At 48.7% G+C, this 24228-nt stretch overlaps 1 protein-coding gene across 1 annotated transcript in view; it reads left to right on the top strand.

Annotated features, from left to right (window-relative positions):
- QTRT1 (queuine tRNA-ribosyltransferase catalytic subunit 1) overlaps positions 1–24228 on the top strand; it is a 345830-nt gene that overhangs the window by 140305 nt on the left and 181297 nt on the right. The window lies entirely within an intron of this gene.

Here is a 24228-nt window from a genome sequence, read left to right as displayed (position 1 = left end):
AGAGTGAGAGATGTTATTTGGATGGCTAGGGGTGACCATGATTTCACTGGTGGGCCCAGCAAGATGGGTATCTCCCATAGATCGTCCTCTTCGCTAATTACCCCTTCCAAATGACCCGGGAGGGGCTCATACTGAATGTTAAAGTCCCTGCCAACTATGAGTGATGGACAAAGGGTGGCAGAATCGAGGAACAAAGCCAAGTCTTCAATTGTCCCCGAGGTGCCTGTTAACCCAACCGGTCTAGAGTATAAATGTATTAATGCTACACTCGCACCAGATGCCCACTCCAGAACAACACACTGAAGGTCTGATGAGTTAGTTTCGAGGTTTCTCGCCCTGCATCCTAGGTGGGAACCTACCCAAATCAGCAAGCCACCAGACGGTCGGCCCTTCCCACCCCATTTTGCCGCTATCGCAAAGGAAGCGTACCCTGTGCGGGACTGTTGTTCTATGGCCCACGTTTCCTGGAACAGACATAAGTCATATTCCTCAATAAATTCCACCCACTCTGAGGAATCTAGTTTATTGCCCAACCCGGCAACGTTCCAGGAAAGTATCGATACTGCACCGGGAGCCCCCGCCTTATCAATAGTATTAGAACCCAGGGGACACCTGCTTGTCCTGCGCTGGCTGTACTTAAGACAGGACAATCCCTCAATTGCTATTGGACGAGTTACATACAGCGCCTCAGGAAGGGGGTTATCCTTATTATTTTGGCCAACTAGACCTGAGTTGGTAATATAATCTTTTGTGGGCTCAACGAGTATACCCCCCGCACAATGTTCAACAGCCTCCCCCTTTGTGTGCCTAGTCTCTCCCATGATTTGGTTGCAGTCACCATTAAGATATTGTGATGGGGATAAGACAGAACGCGGTGAAAGGTATGACGGGGAACAGTGTGAATCTGCCAAAGACGGTATGTCAGTGACCCTGTGTAAAGATGATGGAACAGAGCACGGTGAAGGGTAAGACGTAGAACAGTGTGAGTCTGCCAAGGACGGTATATTGGTGACCCTGTGGGAAAGTCAATCCACATCCTCAAGACAGCCAAATCTATTGTAGGTGGGTACTCCCTTCCACCCCCCATGTGTATCCTGCCGGAAGTTGGGTAGCCCGCCCTGTGCACAATTTCTCGCCGGAATCCTATTCCAGTTTCCCCCCGTATTGGGATAAAGGGACGGGGGATAAAAGTAAGTTAGTGGTCTAGTTGCTATGGGCGAATTTGCTCCATGGTTGCTCCATGAATGGATAAAGTGTGCAGTGTTGGGGTCTTCAAAAGAGACAATAACACAATCACCTGTGATAGACTTGTGCGAGGTGCCTATCCAAGGGACCCGTCGCACCATAAGAATTTTACTTCTCAGGTGATTGGGTAATGGCCTATTTACATTGAGCCAATGGATTACCTTGTTATTTAATGATCCAAAATCCTCCTGCTGTTGGTAAGGAATTTCCGGCACCCCCGTAAGCACAACTACATACGGTCTTACGTCTGGGGGAAGATCAACATAACCCCTATAGTGATTTTTAGGTCTCGCACCTGCGAACCGGATTGCAAAGCGATCCGTCGCTGCGAGACTTATTGTGATCATTTCAGTTTTCAAGTACTCAAGGGGAACAGACAAGAGACAAGAGATGTGAACGCGCAGATCTTCAACTTGGATTAGGTCACGCGCATCCACTGTGAACAGCATGTCAGTTTCAGTTTTCCATGAGCAGTTCTACATTATGTTACTTTGTTGCAGTTTAAAAGTTTCGTTTTTGCTTTACTGGTTGGTGCTGGGCTGTGGAGCGCTGCGCTGTAGAGTAGAGCGCTGCGCTGTAGAGTAGAGCGCTGCGCTGTAGAGTAGAGCGCTGCGCTGTAGAGTAGAGCGCTGCGCTGTAGAGTAGCGCGCATCCACTGTGAACAGCATGTCAGTTTCAGTTTTCCATGAGCAGTTCTACATTATGTTACTTTGTTGCAGTTTAAAAGTTTCGTTTTTGCTTTACTGGTTGGTGCTGGGCTGTGGAGCGCTGCGCTGTAGAGTAGAGCGCTGCGCTGTAGAGTAGAGCGCTGCGCTGTAGAGTAGAGCGCTGCGCTGTAGAGTAGAGCGCTGCGCTGTAGAGTGGAGCGCTGCGCTGTAGAGTAGAGCGCTGCGCTGTAGAGTGGAGCGCTGCGCTGTAGAGTGGAGCGCTGAATAGTGGAGCGCTGCGCTGTAGAGTGGAGCGCTGCGCTGTAGAGTGGAGCGCTGTAGAGTAGAGCGCTGCGCTGTAGAGTAGAGCACTGCGCTGTAGAGCACTGCGCTGTAGAGTGGAGCGCTGAATAGTGGAATAGTTCACTGTAAAGTGGAGCGCTGCGCTGTAGAGTGAAGCGCTGTAGAGTGGAGCGCTGCGCTGTAGAGTGGAGCATTGAATAGTGGAATAGTTCACTGTAGAGTGGAGCGCTGCGCTGTAGAGTGGAGCGCTGCGCTGTAGAGTGGAGCGCTGCGCTGTAGAGTGGAGCGCTGTAGAGTGGAGCACTGCGCTGTAGAGTGGAGCGCTGCGCTGTAGAGTGGAGCGCTGTAGAGTGCTGAGCTGTAAAGCGGCGTGCTGCCCTGTGGAGTGCTGCACTGTAGAGCAGAGCGCTGCGCTGTAGAGTAGAGCGCTGCGCTGTAGAGTAGAGCGCTGCGCTGTAGAGTAGAGTGCTGCGCTGTGGAGCGCTGCGCTGTAGAGTGGAGCGCTGCGCTGTAGAGTGGAGCGCTGAATAGTGGAATAGTGCTGCGCTGTAGAGTGGAGCGCTGTAGAGTGGAGCGCTGCGCTGTAGAGTGGAGCGCTGCGCTGTAGAGTGGAGCGCTGCGCTGTAGAGTGGAGCGCTGAATAGTGGAATAGTGGGCTGTAGAGTGGAGCGCTGCGCTGTAGAGTGCTGCGCTGTAGAGTGGAGCACTGCGCTGTAGAGTAGAGCGCTGCGCTGTAGAGTAGAGCGCTGCAGAGTAGAGCGCTGCGCCGTAGAGTAGAGCGCTGAATAGTGGAATAGTGCTGCGCTGTAGAGTGGAGCGCTGCGCTGTAGAGTGGAGCGCTGCGCTGTAGAGTGGAGCGCTGCGCTGTAGAGTGGAGCGCTGCGCTGTAGAGTGGAGCGCTGCGCTGTAGAGTGGAGCGCTGCGCTGTAGAGTGGAGCGCTGCGCTGTAGAGTGGAGCGCTGCGCTGTAGAGTGGAATAGAGCGCTGAATAGTGGAATAGAGCGCTGAATAGTGGAGCGCTGCATAGTGGAGCGCTGCGCTGCAGAGTGGAGCGCTGCGCTGCAGAGTGGAGCGCTGCGCTGCAGAGTGGAGCGCTGCGCTGCAGAGTGGAGCGCTGCGCTGCAGAGTGGAGCGCTGCGCTGCAGAGTGGAGCGCTGCGCTGCAGAGTGGAGCGCTGCGCTGCAGAGTGGAGCGCTGCGCTGCAGAGTCCAGCGCTGTAGAGTGGAGCGCTGCGCTAGAGCGCTGCGCTGTAGAGTGGCGTGCTGGGCTGTAGAGTGGAGCACTGCGCTGTAGAGTGGAGCGCTGCGCTGTAGAGTGGAGCGCTGCGCTGTAGAGTGGAGCGCTGCGCTGTAGAGTAGAGCGCTGCGCTGTAGAGTAGAGCGCTGCGCTGTAGAGTAGAGCGCTGCGCTGTAGAGTAGAGCGCTGCGCTGTAGAGTGCTGTAGAGTAGAGCGCTGAATAGTGGAATAGTGCACTGTAAAGTGGAGCGCTGCGCTGTAGAGTAGAGCGCTGCGCTGTAGAGTAGAGCACTGAATAGTGGAATAGTGCACTGTAAAGTGGAGCGCTGCGCTGTAGAGTAGAGCGTGCGCTGTAGAGTAGAGCGCTGCGCTGTAGAGTAGAGCACTGCGCTGTAGAATAGAGCATTGCGCTATAGAGTAGAGCACGGAATAGTGCACTGTAGAGTGGAGCGCTGCGCTGTAGAGTGGAGCGCTGCGCTGTAGAGTAGAGCGCTGCGCTGTAGAGTAGAGCGCTGCGCTGTAGAGTGCTGTAGAGTAGAGCGCTGAATAGTGGAATAGTGCACTGTAAAGTGGAGCGCTGCGCTGTAGAGTAGAGCGCTGCGCTGTAGAGTAGAGCACTGAATAGTGGAATAGTGCACTGTAAAGTGGAGCGCTGCGCTGTAGAGTAGAGCGTGCGCTGTAGAGTAGAGCGCTGCGCTGTAGAGTAGAGCACTGCGCTGTAGAATAGAGCATTGCGCTATAGAGTAGAGCACGGAATAGTGCACTGTAGAGTGGAGCGCTGCGCTGTAGAGTGGAGCGCTGCGCTGTAGAGTGGCGCGCTGCGCTGTAGAGTGGCGCGCTGCGCTGTAGAGTGGCGCGCTGCGCTGTAGAGTGGCGCGCTGCGCTGTAGAGTGGCGCGCTGCGCTGTAGAGTGGCGCGCTGCGCTGTAGAGTGGAGCGCTGCGCTGTAGAGTGGAGCGCTGCGCTGTAGAGTAGAGCGCTGCGCTGTAGAGTAGAGCGCTGCGCTGTAGAGTAGAGCGCTGCGCTGTAGAGTAGATCGCTGCGCTGTATAGTGGAGTAGAGCGCTTTGTGGAGTGGTGCGCTTTGTAGAGTGGAGTGCTGCGCTGTAGAGTAGAGCGCTGCGCTGTAGAGTAGAGCGCTGCGCTGTAGAGTAGAGCGCTGTAGAGTAGAGCGCTGTAGAGTAGAGCGCTGCGCTGTAGAGTAGAGCGCTGCGCTGTAGAGTGGAGCGCTGAATAGTGGAATAGTGCTGCGCTGTAGAGTGGAGCGCTGCGCTGTAGAGTGGAGCGCTGCGCTGTAGAGTGGAGCGCTGCGCTGTAGAGTGGAGCGCTGCGCTGTAGAGTGGAGCGCTGCGCTGTAGAGTGGAGCGCTGCGCTGTAGAGTGGAGCGCTGCGCTGTAGAGTGGAGCGCTGCGCTGTAGAGTGGAGCGCTGAATAGTGGAATAGTGCGCTGTAGAGTGGAGCGCTGCGCTGTAGAGTGGAGCGCTGCGCTGTAGAGTAGAGCGCTGCGCTGTAGAGTGGAGCGCTGAATAGTGGAATAGTGCTGTGCTGTAGAGTGGAGCGCTGCGCTGTAGAGTGGAGCGCTGCGCTGTAGAGTGGAGCGCTGCGCTGTAGAGTGGAGCGCTGCGCTGTAGAGTGGAGCGCTGCGCTGTAGAGTGGAGCGCTGCGCTGTAGAGTGGAGCGCTGCGCTGTAGAGTGGAGCGCTGCGCTGTAGAGTGGAGCGCTGCGCTGTAGAGTGGAGCGCTGCGCTGTAGAGTGGAGCGCTGAATAGTGGAATAGTGCGCTGTAGAGTGGAGCGCTGAATAGTGGAATAGTGCGCTGTAGAGTGGAGCGCTGCGCTGTAGAGTGGAGCGCTGTAGAGTAGAGCACTGCGCTGTAGAGCACTGCGCTGTAGAGTGGAGCGCTGAATAGTGGAATAGTTCACTGTAAAGTGGAGCGCTGCGCTGTAGAGTGGAGCGCTGTAGAGTGGAGCGCTGCGCTGTAGAGTGGAGCGCTGAATAGTGGAATAGTTCACTGTAGAGTGGAGCGCTGCGCTGTAGAGTGGAGCGCTGTAGAGTGGAGCGCTGCGCTGTAGAGTAGAGCGCTGTAGAGTGCTGAGCTGTAAAGCGGCGTGCTGCGCTGTGGAGTGCTGCGCTGTAGAGCGCTGCGCTGTAGAGTAGAGTGCTGCGCTGTAGAGTAGAGCGCTGCACTGTAGAGTAGAGCGCTGCGCTGCGCTGTAGAGCGCTGCGCTGTAGAGTGGAGCGCTGAATAGTGGAATAGTGCTGCGCTGTAGAGTGGAGCGCTGTAGAGTGGAGCGCTGCGCTGTAGAGTGGAGCGCTGTAGAGTGGAGCGCTGCAGAGTGGAGCGCTGAATAGTGGAATAGTGCGCTGTAGAGTGGAGCGCTGCGCTGTAGAGTGCTACGCTGTAGAGTGGAGCACTGCGCTGTAGAGTAGAGCGCTGCGCTGTAGAGTAGAGCGCTGTGCTGTAGAGTAGAGTGCTGCGCTGTAGAGTAGAGCGCTGCGCTGCGCTGTAGAGTAGAGCGATGCGCTGTAGAGTAGAGCGCTGCGCTGTAGAGTAGAGCGCTGAATAGTGGAATAGTGCTGCGCTGTAGAGTGGAGCGCTGCGCTGTAGAGTGCAGCGCTGCGCTGTAGAGTGGAGCGCTGCGCTGTAGAGTGGAGCACTGCGCTGTAGAGTGGAATAGAGCGCTGTAGAGTGGAATAGAGCGAGGAATAGTGGAATAGAGCGAGGAATAGTGGAATAGAGCGCTGAATAGTGGAATAGAGCGCTGAATAGTGGAATAGAGCGCTGAATAGTGGAATAGAGTGCTGCGCTGCAGTGTGGAGCGCTGCGCTGCAGAGTGGAGCGCTGCGCTGCAGAGTGGAGCGCTGCGCTGCAGAGTGGAGCGCTGCGCTGCAGAGTGGAGCGCTGCGCTGCAGAGTGGAGCGCTGCGCTGCAGAGTGGAGCGCTGCGCTGCAGAGTCCAGCGCTGCGCTGCAGAGTCCAGCGCTGCGCTGCAGAGTCCAGCGCTGCGCTGAAGAGTCCAGCGCTGCGCTGAAGAGTCCAGCGCTGCGCTGAAGAGTCCAGCGCTGTAGAGTGGAGCGCTGCGCTGTAGAGTGGAGCGCTGCGCTGTAGAGTGGAGCGCTGCGCTGTAGAGTGGAGCGCTGCGCTGTAGAGTGGAGCGCTCCACTCTACAATGCACCACTTCACTTTACAGCGCACTATTCCACTATACAGCGCTCCACTCTACAGCGCAGCGCTCCACTCTACAGTGCAGCGGTCCACTCTACAGCGCAGCGCTCCACTCTACAGCGCAGCGCTCCACTCTACAGCGCAGCGCTCCACTCTACAGCGCAGCGCTCCACAAAGCGCACCACTCCACTTTACAGTGCACTATTCCACTCTGCAGCGCTCCACTCTGCAGCGCAGCGCTCCACTCTACAGCGCAGTGCTCCACACTACAGTGCAGCGCTCCACTCTACAGCGCTCCACTCTACAGCGCAGCGCTCCACAGCCCAACAAGCCACTCTACAGCGCAGCCACTTCAGTTCAGCACTCCACTCTACAGCGCAGCACTTCAGTTCAGCACTCCACTCTACAGCGTAGCACTTCACAGTACAGCATTTCACTCTACAGCGCAGCGCTCCGCAGAGCAGTGCTCCACAGCGCAGCGCTCCGCAGCGCTCCACTCTACAGCGCAGTGCTCCACTCTACAGCGCAGCGCTCTACAGCGCAGCGCAGCGCTCCGCAGCGCAGCGCTCCACTCCGCAGCGCAGTGCTCCACTCCGCAGCGCAGCGCTCCACTGCGCAGCGCAGCGCTCCACTCCGCAGCGCTCCACTCCGCAGCGCAGCGCTCCACTCTGCAGCGCAGCGCTCCACTCCGCAGCGCAGCGCTCCACTCTGCAGCGCAGCGCTCCACTCTGCAGCGCAGCGCTCCACAGCACAACTATACACATTTATTATGTACCTAGAATACTTTAAAACGGCCAACTAACTAAAGCAAAACAAAACAAATCTAACAGCACATTACCATTATTTTGATATATACCTTAAAGTAAAATACTATATACACAGCTACTTTAGCATTTTACCACTAACATTGCGTTTTAAAATATTGCACTTTCAATATTAACATACCATATAAAACATTATTACAATACAAATGTACTTCAATTTATTTTCATTCGTAGCCTTAAAGCTAAACACTGTGAACACAATTACTTTTGCGTTTCAACACCAATGTATATAAGCCACACACTGCATTATGCAAAATTGCAACTGTAAAAACTAGCATCTAATGTCTTATTATTATTATATTACAGCAAAATACACAAATGCTCACTTCAAATTATTATCTTGTTACATGGCCGAATACCACTCCGTGATAACAATAAAAACACGCAACACACAATGTTACATTTAAAAAGACATATCAAATATATCGAATACGTAATAAATTAAATACCTTGAAAATGTACTCGCAATATAAGCACTACATATAAAATATAGAGCAGTTTAGCCACCTTCATAGGTAACAAAATTGCAAGTGCAAAATACAAATATAGCAAATACTAATCCATATATACTCTATATACCTATTAATGCATTGCAAACGAAATACCGTCCCTACAAATAAAAAAAACTTCACATATTATGACACGATAACATATATTATTGAAACAGCACGAAATAACAAGTACATTATATATACATTATCACATAAGAATAACAATTACAATTAGAGACATTGTTACCAAAATACAGTCACATTACAATTAATAAAAGCACTTACATTATGCGCGAAGCGAAGCTCCCTACTAGCGCGACACTCCTTACACCTTCAACGCCGACGTCAATATAACATTTACACGTGCGGTGATTGCTACATTACGTTACATAACAAAAGAAGCAATCTGATTGGCTACGGCATACGTCACACGCAAAGAGGAGCAAATTAAACCACAGAAAGACTAGACCACGACATTACAAACACCTTCACACATTAGGGGATATTTTAGACGCCATTATTTTCAATACAAAAACATTTGCCGTTCCATAGCACAACTACCCTAAATTCCTTCGTTTGTATTATGGGATTTTAATCCTCTGTTTAGACCTTTGCAAGTACAACTAGGCGAGACGGGCGTATGGGGCACGTGGCAGTGGTGTGGTGAGTGAGTGGCATCTCTGTGCTGGCAGATATGAGGTTAATCAAAGGCGTAGCTAGAGCTTGTGGCGCCCGGGGCTACCCCTCAGATTGCCGCCCCTTGGGGCGGTGGGTGCTGGGGAAAAAGGACGGTGAGCACTTCAAAGATGTCCGAGGAGAGACAGAGACACGTAGTATTGCTGCTAACAGTTACCTCGATCATGAAAGTTACATTTAGTTATTTATAGTTTTATATAGCGCGAACTTGAACCCGAAGTATATCAGAGCGCTTTACAATTTGAGGCAAAAGGTAACAAATCAGAACAATAGTCTAACATGGGGAATCTAATGGGCATTGAGATGTTTACCCTTCTCAAATTTGCAATGGTTATTTGTTAGAAATGGGGGTCTCTGGTTGACAGTGGCTGAAGTGGGGACCCTTCTTCCTAAGTCAGAGTAAGGGGGCTACACCCTTTGATAACCCCTCCTTGTGCGCCGGACCCGGGGCCTCTCACCATTCTTTCTTTTAATATGTGTAAAACCAGTATAATATAATGTATAACTTTTTTTAGGACTTCACTTTACACCTATGTGATAGTGCAATTTGTATTTATTCATTTATTTGCACGATTGCATGTTAAGAGCAAAACACCACTGGGTTTTGCGCTGACACTTCCCAGCATTCTTTTTGATCTTATTGCACTAGCAACCAATAATGCCTGAGAATGAGTGATGGTATAAACAACCTAGTTGCACTTGCTATGCTATTAATTTCTCTTTTTTAGGCTAGCACAGGTCATGAATGAGCAGATCAATGATATCATCTTATTAACAGCTGCTGTGCCTGCCTGACCTCTGATACGGTAGTCACACAGTCTGTGTCTGTTTAGTGCCCTTCCATTTCTGGTGTTTTGCATAAGTTTTAAGATGATCATAGAGTTTCTCGTTGTTCAAATGGGGATAAATTCTGATATTTAAATGTTTTCCTTGTCTTCATTGCTTGATTTTGCTCGCAATATTGTGTCACTCATAGTCCTCGTAATGTCACTCATAATTGCTCTAAAATTATGACAGTGTCACACATAGCAATCTGAAACCTTGGCAGCTATGCTTGCAAGACATTGTCACTCATAGTACACTGAAATTATGAAGATGTCACAGTCACACATAGCGATTTGAAACTCAGCTATAAAATCAAGCCCCACCACCCTGGTATGTCTGCCCCCATCTCAACACCCGTGAAAACAAGAAGTCAGTAATGTAATCCATATTGCCTTCTGGTTTCAGGTAGAAAATAAACCACACTGTTAGAAAAGAGTTGGCACGAGCTACAAAAAACAGGCTCTGGCCAACGATGTATCCAGCACTTGATTCATCCTTATGCCCCCACTACTACACGTCGATCTAAGAATTCTTCACCTGCCGTTTGTTTGCCAAGTACTGTACACTGCTGTGTTGGCAGAGCTCTTCTTGGGGATGCGAGCCTGACCTTATCTAAGCACTGTATTATCCTCAAGCTCGTCCATCGACTGTCTTGCTTCTAATTGTGCTTGAAGTCAGAAAGAAGATATCATGCATTGCCATTGTCATCACAGCTGTGATTTTTGATCCTGGCTGATGGGCACAACTTGTCACAAAAGTATTTCTGGAATAAATAATTACTAAGGCATTCTCTGGACTCGACTCCCCCCGGGCCCCGCTACGACCGACTCTCTCTCTCTCTCTCACCTCAATTATTGTGGTGTGTGTCGTCGTGTTGCGCAGAGTGCCGCCCGCAGCCACACAGTACTGGGTGACACAGAGTACAGTCAGTGAGTACTGTAAAGCGCTGAACAGGGCAGGGCTGAGGGCAGCAGGGCCCCGGCCAGGCCAGGCAAGAACTTGAATGGTGGTGGCTGTCTCTCTCCACAGTCCACGCACTCCTCGACAAGACGGGTCACGGGAGGGGCTGGGACCGTGAGCGCGCAGCCGCAGCGCGTAATGCGTCACAGGTCACACTGGTGCGGCGGCGAGAAGGCTGGCCCAAAATGTTACAGGGCCGTCATTGGTTGCGGCTGTGCGCACCGCGCACGCTACCTGATTGACGGCCCTGGCCTCTGTGAGCGAGGCTAGGAGGTGGGGGCCCTGTTGATGACGTCGTGATAATCGGAAGTGAAACCAACCGAACTGACAGGTGTACATTAAATGCATCATGGTGTGTGCTACTGACTGCTTAGATCGAATGGGAGATGGCCTGATCTCTGATTTACTGTTGTCACTGGCGTCCCGTCCAGTCCGACGGGTGTCACCGCACTGTAAAACTCTGATTTTTATGTGTAAAGCAGGCGCTGCCCTGCGCCACCGCGCCGCCCTAGTCACAGCTCTCAGGCCTCCGCGGCCGCAACGGGCCTCGGCCAGGCCTCCTCCAGTGCCGGCCCCCCGCACCCCCCTAACTATGCCGGTGTGAGGTTTTCGAGGCAGAGTGGTGGCGGTGGTCATCATAATCAGAGGACACCGGTGCATTGTGGAGAACGACGCCAGCGTTTATTTGCGGGTGCGAGGCTTGTACTGCCAAACTAATCACTCGAATCCGACCGGGCCGGCTGGGGTGAGTGGTCTGGCGCCGGAAGGATGGGAGAAAGAAGAGGAGAGCATCGCTGAGGGGCTCCAGCAGATGGGACATCGGGCAGAGAGGGGGCTGAGGGAGACGTGATGTTATGACGCATGATCGGCCGCCGGCGGAGGAGGTGCCGCATCCAGTAAGTTTAGTTTATATATTTTTATTACTGTATTTATTTCATTACCCCTGACCTCCTACCCCACCCCCCCCACCACGCGCGTTCCCCCGGAGTCATGCAGGCCGCGAGAGGGACCTGTAAATTTGATGCCACCTCATGCACTTACAAGAATGGTGCGGTGGACTTTTTAAACTACTTTACTTTCTTTGGCCCTTACAATCAAGTGCTTGCTGCTGCCGCCGCGATATGAGAGAGAGAGTGTGAGCGAGTATGAGAGCAAGAGAGAGAGGCAGCCTTCAAAACTGACCTCAAAGTTCTCCTCCTTCAAAGACACTTCAAAACTTAATTCACGCCCTCTCTTTTACCTGAATAAAGACCTTCCATTATAGAAAATTCTTCTTTCCGTGACTACTACCACGCGGTGACGTGACCTGCTGCAACCGTCATCACGCCACCACCACACTGCACATTATGCCTTCGAAAAGGTACTTCGCTAGTTTGCTTCGTTTCATACTAAAATAAACAGCACACCCATTTACATTCTGTTCCCTTCAGTTACGAGCAAAGTTATTTCTTATGACCTTCAAAATAACTAAGGACACGTTGATTCCAGGCAGTCACTCAGGTGGGAACAGGAATGGTGTTCAGCCAAGCTGAGCTGCACAAGGTGGACATCACCATTCCCACATACAGGAGTCCACCATTTTGTGCGGCACACAAGTAGGGGTCCGAATGAAGCCAACTATTCATGTGTGAATCACAACATACAAAACACAAACACACATCGATGTCCCATATAACATGTAAGTAAATGACATCAGTTATGGGGAGTTACAGACCTTTTACTGAAGAGAGGTAGTGAGCAGTCTGTCCACAGGGCACAGATAAAATGGCCTGCACTTCTGCACTAGAAACTCACAGCCACCATCTCCAGTCACTGTGTAGCTCGGATTAAGAGGTAGCCATTCGGAATGACTGCACACTTTGGGTTTCATGACAGTCAGTCTCACAGGAGGAAAATGCAGATATGTCCTATAAATGTACAAAGGCACAGCGGCACCCCTTCCCAAGCCATGCAATAGTTGCTTGTGCCAGTGGATTCAAGCTATCCTGGCTGATGAGGGGTGAAAACCCGAAACCGGTCCAGGATGCTTGTTTCCAGTCCAGGGAGGAGAGGGCCAGGCAGTTCGGGCTGGACTATTCCCTTGGGGAGCAGGGTCAAGACTTTATATGCCTGGTTGCAAACTGGGGTGCCACAGTGAGCAAAAGATCGATAGATTAAACGCAGATCTGTGTCTGGGGTGAATGGTTGAAAAGTTTCAGAGCTCCGTCCATCATCTCCTTGTGTTTGCTTTGATCCAGCTCTCCTTCACTAGATTAAAACATACAACGGACCACAAACTACATTTTGAGGATATACAGATCACCAATTATATGCATATATGCAAATCTTTGCTTCTGAATTTTTATACTGCTTTTTAGGATGCCGGGCACTCCTTTAAATCCATATCTAGATGCAGTTAATAATAACGTAATATTTATTTAGGTGTATAAAGACTGCTCAGGCATAATGTACTTCCGGTTCCTGGGTGATCCACAGAAGAGTATCTTATCTCTGGAGCAGTTTCTTTCTGAGATTGGAGATGCTCTGCAGTGGTACTTGGAGGCACTAAGCTCCTGAGGGATGCAGGCCCACAGAGCGCAGCATCTTGTTTTGAAACAAAAACACGGTTCTTCATCTATCAGTTGGTACTTTGAAGCCAGAATAAGTTTTTTTCATTTATTCTGCCAAGATCAAAGACTTTGTACTGAGAAATGCACGGAGGCTCATTCCTTCTTTTCAACTAGTTAATGCAAAGTTTCCAGACAGCAGGACAGTGCACCGGCAGCTTGCGCTGTGCCGCACAGACCGCATTTTGTGCCTAAATCGACTCCAGGCGCCTGGTTGAATTTAGAGTGGGTTGTAAGAGACTAGGTGGTCCACACTTCCTATTTCCATGGAGTCAGCTCTTCGTGTAAAGCACTCAAGGCCATGGCACGTGATTATCACTGTGGCATAAAAGTTGATACCTCTGTGCATAAGTAGTACAATGCTAATGTATTGAGGAGTATTTTGTTTTACTATCAGAGTTTATTTAGCATAACAAAACCCTACACACATAAAAGTGTGTGCGTACATTTATACGGTAAATAAATGTGGAAATATACTAATTGTACTTTTTTTTCAACAATCAAAAAACATATTGGATACATTCCAACAAAAGGAGAAAAACAAAATGGCTTATTTACAAGCTCCTGGCCCTTGCCCAGCTGGTGCCGCAGTGCTGGACCAGCCAACAGAGAAGAGATTCTATGTGTCGGCCAGCCACAGTAACTCATGCTCATTGCTCACCCCTTACTAAGCCACAGTCCAAGATGGAGCACATGGACGTCTGAGCCCCAGGCCATGGAATTACTTAGTAGATAGATTTATTTGAGTCCAGCATGGGTATTAAGTTACTCATTTTTACAAGGCCTTGCTCAAGAGATCGGTTGCTTCAGGACAGTTTGGGTCCGCGGGATAAACTACCAGTGAAAGTTTTCCCCAAACAGAGATCCCTGAACTGCAGAAGCAGGAAAGCTAGACCTCGTGGGACACCGTAGGACTTTGCAAACTTTTGCCACAATAAAACCACGGTGTTGTCAGGCCTGGCTGGGCAGCAACCCGCTGGCTCTCAAAAGGCACCGCCACCTCCAGCACTACACTCGAGTTTGTCTAGTATTACAGACCTTACCATTGGAGCCGGTTCTCGGCATGTACCTAACCATCCCGCCATGTTGCCCACTTACACAAGCAGTCAGGGAGAATTGAGGACCCAGAACGAGGCTCCACTGCCACGCACCCAAACAGAAAGCAGCGTTGGTTGGTTTGGCCTGTAATAGCCCCTGCAGACTCCTCAAACATGCACGCTCTCGCTGCGCTGCTATATTAGGGGATTGCTGATACATGTGGGTGCAGCTTACTACATTTCAAAAAGCCTTCTTTGGGCCGGTGGGCCTAGTGTGTAAAGTTAGTTCAAGCATCCATAAATTAATGAGTGGTTGTGGATCCGTCCACTCATGATTAATCAAACATGCCCACGCCACCGCCACCCACGGGGCGGCATAGTCGCATATTCATCATCATGGCAGCTACACATGTCAGAGAAAGATGCGTGCACCTACCATACTGGCTCCCAAAAGGCACCGCCACGCCACCTCCAGCATGGCTTCCTATGACGTTTATATATAATTTACAGACCTTAGCATTGGATCCGGTTTACTGCATGTATGTACCTACCCATCCCGCCATGTTGCCCTGCCCATTTACACCTGCAGTCAGTGGGAATTGAGGACCCAGAACGCTTTATCTAACTGATTAGGCCTGCAAGGCCGTGCCTTACCTGGTGGCTCCTGGTGCTGTTAATGGCCAGTAGGCGTAGTAGTAGTCGCTGCTGGCAGCCGCTACTCGAGTCCAGTCCTCAACAACGCCGTCCGTCCATCCGGCCTGGCCGATCAAGCTTGCTCCTGGCAGCTGTTGAACCACGACGACTCAGTGGGGCTCGGCCGTGCGGGTATGCTTGCTACGTTGGTGGCAATGCAGCCAATGCGCGCGCAATCTCCAAAAATCTGCGCCCGCTGCCTCCTACCGCGCTCCGCGCACAGCCCCCAACGCCCAACCAATCAAAATCCAGCGCTGCCAAAATCATTGTCCCACCCACGCCCCTACCCACTGGGTGACCGGCAAGACTGAGCCGGGGTCGCACAACATTTATTGAAAAGAACAGGAGACAGAACTTAACAAGAACCTGAAGAATCAGAGTCACAAACAAACAGGTTCAACATCAAACAGTGCCACTGCCAAGTGCCGTAATAATGAGGAAAATCTTTCAAATCAATTACGTGCACTAAAGCTGCTTAGACCCGGCCCTGCTAATTAAGTGCCGGTGCTAAGCACCGTCACAAATTAAGCCGTGTATGGAAGTGCCTTCCCAGTGTGTTCTTGTGGTGTGTGAGTCTGCCATTTATTGCAGTATTATCCTTTTACCTGTGAACTCTTTTGTAACATACACACATCACTTTTCTTTTGTATCACACCGTTTGCTACCTCCTACATTTTGTTTGCTTTAGATACTTGCACAAGTGCCACCATTGCCTATGTAATGTTTGTTTTTGTGTTTGAGTGTCCTCCATTTATTGACGCTTTTGTAACCTGCACACTTGTCACTTTCCCCCTGTATTGCACCGTTTGCTACCTCTTGTATTTTGTTGGCTCACCATTGTCACTTTTGCCTCATGTAATGTAACGTTTGCTTTTGTATTTTGTTCACTAGTAATGTTCTCATGTATCAGTTCTGTTTCTATTGTGAATTAGCTCTGACACCTTCGGGTAAAGTCCGCACATCCCTTCTTACTCAGCTTGCTTAGCTGGCAGAATGGTGTTGGAGCGTTGGCTAGGAGTTTATTATAGTTGAGCTTTTTTCTTTCAGTTAAACAATAAAGTGACATTCATACAACCTAAATTCAGGATGCTGCCTCCCTGCCAACGTTTTAGGCATCTCTTTTTAAAGTCGGGAACATTCTGTTAAAACAGCTGTTTAGGATGTAAGGTATTTCTTCTCACGAAACAGACTGATTTTTGATAATGTCCTGAATGCAGCAAGGACCGTCTGAATCAATGTAAAGAATTGCAGTGTTCCTAATGTTCTATATGCGATTTGCCTTCAACTAGTAATTACCATTGGATCATTGTGTGCTGTCTCACTCTTAATGCCCGTTTAAAAAGAGTGCTTTTTATGCTGGACCCAAGTATGTTGCTATTTAAACACCACCAGCGATCAATGCACGCTTCCACCACACGCACACAGAACCAGACGTCAGTGCACGCTTTCACCAGGCGCACACACACACCACCAACCATCAGTGCACACTTTCACCAGGCACACCCCATCAGCCGTCAGTGCACGCTTTCACCGGGCACACAAGCCACCAGCTGGCAGTGCACACATCCACCAGGCACACACACCATTAGCCATCAGTGCACATTTTCTACAGGCACACACACACCACCAGCCATCAGTGCACGCATCAATTGTTAGCACATCCACAATTAACTATTGTAGCAATCGCAGTATGGCGCACTTTACTTTTAAACATGTCAGTGCACGCTTTTCCACCATGCACACACACCATCAGCCATCAGTGCACACTTTCAACAGGCACACACACACCACTAGCCATCAGTACATGGTTTCATCAGGCATACACACCACCGCCCGACAGTACACACTTTCAACAGGCACAGACTCCATAAGTCATCAGTGCATGCTTTCACCAGACACAAACACCACCAGCGGTCAGTGCACGCTTTCACCGGGCACAAACATCACCAGCCGCCAGTGCACCCTTTCACCAGGCACAAACACCACCAGCCGTCAGTGCACACTTTCACCAGGCACAGACACCATAAGTTGTTCGTGCACGCTTTCACCGGGCACAAACACCACCATCCGTCAGTGCACGCTTTCACCAGGCACAAACACCACCAGCCAATACAGAGTTTGCAAAAAAATTCATGCAACACATTGTCATATACAATGCCAATAACTCAAACTTGAATGCTGCGAGACCTATTGCATTGCAAATGCTTGTTAAAAGATTGTTGTCTATATGGGGTAGAATGGTAAGTGTTACGATCTTTAACCCTCGGGACTGCCATAACTTTCGGAGCTGGTGCAGGTTGAGCTGGCAACTCATTCGTGCTTTCCGCAACTCTATTGATAGAAGTGCTTATATTGGCCTTATACCGAGGTTTCGGAATGGGTTTAACCACCGGAGCTACTGATGGAATAGCAGCAGGTGCTGGTGGAATGGGAGTCACAGCAGGTGGGGTAATTGGTTTGTTGGCAGGTATGGACAGGGTGGCTAGATTTAAAATACTTTTTTCTGTCTCGAGTAGCTGGGTTTCTAACGTTTCCCACACAATCGCTAAAAATTCCACATCCTTTCCTTCAATCGTGCAAAGTGGTACCCCACCATTCCCACCTTCAATTACAAGATTCTCATTTTCCCCCACTGATTTTGCTGGACTAAGATCTGTTACTGAGGGGCAACTATTTACCATAGGAAAGAGTGAGAGGGGTGGCTGAGCTAGTACTTGGGATGGTAACTGAGCCTTTGCAACCTTAGCCTTTTTCCTAGAGTACGCAGTGGTATTGTTACGCTTTCGTTTATAAATGGAACCCTTTAGGGGGGTAGGGGAAATCCTCCCACTCATAACCTTACGCTTAACAGGCGGTAGCATCTCCAAGGGGGCCCCCTCAACCCCTGCCACCCCACCCAGTGATAGACTAAGGATGGGGGGGGATGCACATGGGGGCCCCACGTCCAAAGCTGGAGCAGGAAGGGGTACGCCTAATGGATGGTGGATGACTGCCTGCGTTATAATTGGAGCTAAGCCCTTTGGGCGATCCGGTGTTTTGGCAAGGGCATAGTGGCCTAAAGAGGATTTTTTAGCCATGCCCAACTCCTGGGAAATCCTTCTAGCTGCATTAAGTTCGATGGAGACCCTATGCTGCATTTTACTGATCTCCATATCTATGGCAGTGTTGGTTCTGGTGATAAAGTCATCAAGTGTTCCATCTTTCAAGTTCCCTTTGGCTGCCCTGCCTCTGTACTCACGTGTAGACATAGCACCTTGGCTTCAGCAAGCACAGCTAGCAGGTGATCTTGAAATAACAATGATAATGGGGCCAAGGGGAGTGGCCCAGCCCGGACTCTACCGTACTCGAACGGCCTCAAACGGCCCGCTCTTTGCCCCGAGCTGCGTCCCGCGCGCATCCCGCTGCGCGAGACGCTTGAACTGTTTATATTCTCCCAGGCGAGGGGCGTTGCCGCTGCGGGAAGAGGCTGCAGGTGTGGAGATTGCCGCGCAGTCCCGCAGCGGTGTGGGCGGAGTGGGGGGGTCCGAGGACCGGCAGCAGCCGAGGAGCGGGTGCCGTGGCCGGGGATCAAAGGAGCACAGAAGCACAATTCAACGGAGACTCTGTCTCCTCACACAGCGACGATGCGCCCAATTAGGTCAGCCTCAGCCCAGGTTGTGAGTAGCGCCCGCGCAGCGGGTGCTGCGAAAGTTTATGCAGTGACCAGGCCGGGGGCGTTGCCGCTGCGGGAAGAGGCTGCAGGTGTGGAGATTGCCTCGCAGTCCCGCAGCGGTGTGGGCGGAGTGGGCGGGTCCGAGGACCGGCAGCAGCCGAGGAGCGGGTGCCGTGGCCGGGGATCAAAGGAGCACAGAAGCACAATCCAACGGAGACTCTGTCTCCTCACACAGCGACGATGCGCCCAATTAGGTCAGCCTCAGCCCAGGTTGTGAGTAGCGCCCGCGCAGCGGGTGCTGCGAAAGTTTATGCAGTGACCAGGCGGGGGGCGTTGCCGCTGCGGGAAGAGGCTGCAGGTGTGGAGATTGCCTTGCAGTCCCGCAGCGGTGTGGGCGGAGTGGGCGGGTCCGAGGACCGGCAGCAGCCGAGGAGCGGGTGCCGCGGCCGGGGATCAAAGGAGCACAGAAGCACAATCCAACGGAGACTCTGTCTCCTCACACAGCGACGATGCGCCCAATTAGGTCAGCCTCAGCCCAGGTTGTGAGTAGCGCCGCGCAGCGGGTGCTGCGAAAGTTTATGCAGTGACCAGGCGGGGGGCGTTGCCGCTGCGGGAAGAGGCTGCAGGTGTGGAGATTGCCTCGCAGTCCCGCAGCGGTGTGGGCGGAGTGGGCGGGTCCGAGGACCGGCAGCAGCCGAGGAGCGGGTGCCGCGGCCGGGGATCAAAGGAGCACAGAAGCACAATCCAACGGAGACTCTGTCTCCTCACACAGCGACGATGCGCCCAATTAGGTCAGCCGCAGCCCAGGTTGTGAGTAAATCCTCGCAACTTCGCGAGATAAGGTGTGAAGCTTTCATATGCAGTGGTGTCGAGCTCTAGTTAGGATCCAGGTATTAATTTATCCAACAACAAACTGGCAAATAACGGAGTACCGTTGTCTTGGCTTAAAAATGAACGTCTCCCCGTAAAGTGACCTGGTAACCAGCAATATCAAAGCAAACCACATTCACTGGATGATGTCATCAGTGATGTCATCAGTGATGTCACTGACCATGTCATGAATGATGTAATATGTGACATCAGCAGTGGACTGCGGGCGCGCGAGTTATAGTGAGTACAACTAACTATAACGGGGGAATTTCAATGGTTTTGTATGAGTAAAATGTTCAGCTAACTATAACTGGTGTGAAACCTATGGTTTTTTCAGTGAATTTCAAAGGTTTTTTTAAATGCTAATTCCTAACTATAACGAGTGTGAAACCTATGGGGCCTTATTTACTAGCCCCTTGCGCCTCCGGAACGTCCCTTTTTGTGACATTCCGGTGGCGAAGAAGACTGAGTGATATTTATCAGGCAGGACTAAGCCACTTTTTGTGGCCTAATCCTACCTGATAAATATCCGTCCCTTTAGCTCAGTGTCCTGCGTTAAAGGGGAGTGCAATGGGTGTTGCTGGGGGCGTTCCCAGCAGCATCCATGGACTTCAGTAATTTATAGCATCCTCAAAGTCAGTCTTTCAAAAATTCCAACGTATAGGACATGATAATCCAAATCCAAATGTTTCTCAAGAAAAGTCATAAACCGTGTCCGTGGGTCATATCTTCCCAGACGCCGATATTCCAAACGATTGAAAATGACTTTTCTTGAGAAACATTTGGATTTGGATTATCATGTCCTATACTTTGGAATTTTTTAAAGACTGACTTTGAGGATGCTATAAATTACTCAAGTCTGCCCGAATTGTGTGGATAAAATTGATACCTGAATAAGAATGTACTTACGACTCGTCTAAAATTTGGAAGAAATATCTAGTTATATGACAACAGGATACCGACATAACTTGAAGAAAATTAGAACACCCTGAAGAAGTTCTGTTGTACAGAACGAAACGCGTCGGCTGGCTGTGGTACATAAACTTAAGGAAAATAAAAGCATTTGAATATACACCAAGATTCAGCGCTTCAATAAGGACTCCAAGTGATATGATTTGATTGGACTTGTTGTGCAAGTGGTACTGTGCCAAACTTTGGAATATTCTCCACTACTCTCTACTACTCACTACTACTCACTATCTACTACTCCACTACTCTCTAATACTCACTCTCTACTACTCATTCTCTACTACTCTACTACTCTCTCTCTACTGCTCACTCCCTACTACTCACTATACACTACTCTACTCACTCTCTACTACTCACTCTCTACTACTCTCTACTACTCACTCTCTACTACTCACTCTCTACTACTCTCTAGTACTCACTCTCTACTACTCTCTCTACTACTCTCTCTACTACTCTCTCTACTACTCTCTCTACTACTCTCTCTACTACTCTCTACTACTCACTCTCTACTACTCACTCTCTACCTCACTCTCTACTACTCACTCTACTACTCACTCTCTACTACTCTCTACTATTCTCTCTCTACTACTCACTCTCTACTACTCTCGACTACTCACTCTTTACTACTCTCTACTAACTCTCTACTGCTCTCTACTACTCACTCTTCTACTTACTCTCTACTACTCACTCTCTAGTACTCGCTTTCTACTACTCTCTACTACTCACTCTACTATTCACTCTACTACTCTCTACTGCTCTCTACTACTCTCTACTACTCACTCTCTGCTCTCTATTACTCACTCTCTACCTCTCTCTATTTCTCTCTCTACCACTCTCTCTACCACTCTCTCTACGAGTCTCTACCTCTCTACCTCTCTACCTCTCTACCTTTACCTCTACCTCTACCTCTACACCTACACCTCTACACCTCTCTACACGCACACATATACACATATATATGCATATGCATTTATATATATATGTATGTGTGTTTATATATATATATATATATATATATATATATATATATATATGTGTATATATATATATATATGTATACACATACATATATAAACATATATAATCTGCATATCTATACAAATATAAATGCATGCATACATATACATATATGCATACATATGCATGTTATTTACATGAAAGTTTGAGAAACACTAATAAAAGCAAAGCTAAAAAGCCACCTCATTACAAACAGAATGGCTTTAACTTAAACGGGGGCGAGATCTATTGCATTTTCAATGCTTATTTACTTTGGTTCCATCAAGAAGGCATTCAGATGTGTCACACATTTGAATGGCGGCCAAGACCTGGAACTCTCTCCCCACCCACCTCCGCCTCACACAGAACCACATTTCCTTCAGAAAGGAACTTAAAACCTGGCTATTCGATAAATAATGCACCCCCTCCCACAAGCGCCTTGAGACGCTATGGGTGAGTAGTGCGCTATACAAATTTCTGAACTTGAACTTATTCGCCATAAATTCTGAATGTTAGCACTCTAGTTGCTCATTAGATCACTGTAGTAAAGCTACTGCTCACCAGGGAAGTCTGCTGCTGGTATTCAAAGTGCATGTTTCAGTCTGCATGTCAGAATTGTTTTAATGAAATAGAAGAGGATTTGAGAAGTCAAAATGTGCCCTAATTTTTCTTTCTTCAGCACTAATCATACTTTCTATGGGAAAATGAACCCCCTCATTGTGTTCCTTTGCAAATTAAATGTTTTAAGTGTTACCACTTTATTCCAATCAAAATGACTTCAGGTGTGCCATACGTTTGTCATAAGTAAGACTGCTAGCGCTCTAGTTGTTCTTTAGAAAACTCTGGGACATTCTGTCATTGGGCTATACTTGGGCTACATCTGGGGGATATTTGTGCTACATTTGGGCTCTTTTGTCTCTGGTGGCCATCTTGGGAGACTTATTTGTTATGAAGTTTCCTAATTTCCTCATTTACTACAGTCTCCTCAGTAGGAAATACTTTCAGTTTTCTACTTTGATTCCATCAAGAAGGCATTCAGATGTGACACACATTTGCCATAAATTCAGAATGTTAGCACGCTAGTTGCTTATTAGATCACTGTAGTAAAGCTCCTGCTCACCAGGGAAGTCTGCTGCTGGTATTGAAAGTGCATGTTTCAGTCTGCATGTCAGAATTTTTTAATGAAATAGAAGAGGATTTGAGAAGTCACTCAAAATGTGCCCTAATTTTTCTTTCTGAAGCACTAATCCTACTTTCTATGGCAAAATGAACCCCCTCATTTTGTTCCTTTTTAAATTAAATGTTTTCAGACTTACCACTTCATTCCAATCAAGATGGCTTCTGGAGTGCCATACTTTTGTCATAATTAAGACTGTTAGCGCTCTAGTTGTTCTTTAGAACACTCTGGGACATTCTGTCTTTGGTCTATACTTGGGCTACATCTGGGTGATATTTGGGCTACTTTTGGGCTCTTTTGTCTCCGGTGGCCATCTTGGGAGACTGCATGTCAGAATTTTTTAATGAAATAGAAGAGTATTTGAGGAGTCACTCAAAATGTGCCCTAATTTTTCTTTCTGCAGCACTAATCATACTTTCTATGGTAAAATATACCCCCTCATTTTGTTCCTTTTTAAATTAAATGTTTTAAGAGTTACCACTTTAATCCAATCACGATGGCTTCAGGTGTACCATACCTTTGTAATAAGTATGACTGTTAGCACTCTAGTTGTTCTTTAGAACACTCTGGGAAGCTGCAGTAGAACACAAAGGAATCAACTGACAGTCTCTGTCCTTGTTGGATGTACATGTTTTACTGAGAATGTCAGACTTCATTCTCACATGACTGAGAAAGATAATGTGAATTTACAGAAAATATGCTTTCAGTTTAGCTTATAGATTCCCTTCCAAACCACTGTGGGAAAAGCATGAGATAATAGTTTTCTTTCAAACATTATTCATGATATCCCAGCAGAAGGCTTTTTCACATGGTAAAATCACCTTAGAACACACCACAATTCCTAAAATGAGTATGGTACCATCAACAAATGATTTATAATGTAACTAAAGTCCTAAAACGTTCTATTAACTGCAATGCTTTTTAATGAGGTGCTATCATGTATATTGGTCCCAAAATGGCTGCCAACACTTCTTGGATGAAGTGCTGACAGCCAATCAGATCTCACGATGAGATGTGTGGTTAGGCTCCGACCAGATATATGTATATTTTTTCTTTTTTTTTCTTCTCAGGAACTACTGGAGGGATTTACACCATTTAACCAAAAGGATGATCTGCGTACCAGACCCTACCATTTTCCCAAATATGGTGTAATTCCGTTCAGCGGTTCGGGCTGTAGCCGTGTCTAATCGTCCTATGGAAATTACCATGGGGAAAACACGTTTTGGGACCCCCTTTTTTCTCGGCCCCCGCTTGACGAATCTTCCGGAGACTTTCAGGGAAGGAGCGGAGCGGGCCATCTTCTTTGAGAAATTCGTGAAGATTCAACAACCGGCGCCAAAATTATTCCCAATAGAATGTTGCGGATTTCCTATGGAAACTAGGTCCTAACTATAACTATATATATATATACATATATATACACACACAGTTCATCTGATAATAGAAAGGTAAAAAAAAAATGACATTGACAAAGCTAAAATGCTGACAGCCAATGCCCGAGCTATTTTCTGGTTTTTTTTTTCTGGGTATGTGGAAAAAATGTGAGACCTGCTCTCTGATTAGTTCATTGTTTTTATGATTTTATGTTAGATGATTTAATTTGTCTCTTGCGTCTTAATATATGTACATTTTTTGTGTCTTTTGTCATTTGGTTAGCAAGCTATAAGACTTTTACCTGATTGGTTCTCTTATTGTTATTTTCTTTATCACTTTTTTTCATTAGGCTATTGGTGATGTGTCCTTTCTTTTGGGTATCACTCCTTCATTTTCCATGTCCCTCTGTTGTCTTGACAAGTTTGCGGTATTTAAATAAACGCTGCTTCTGTTTTGTTTTATTGT

The sequence above is a fragment of the Lissotriton helveticus genome, chromosome 1_1, assembly GCF_964261635.1.
Source record: "Lissotriton helveticus chromosome 1_1, aLisHel1.1, whole genome shotgun sequence".
NCBI classification, from domain to species: domain Eukaryota; kingdom Metazoa; phylum Chordata; class Amphibia; order Caudata; family Salamandridae; genus Lissotriton; species Lissotriton helveticus.
This window is presented reverse-complemented; position numbering and strand designations above follow the sequence as displayed.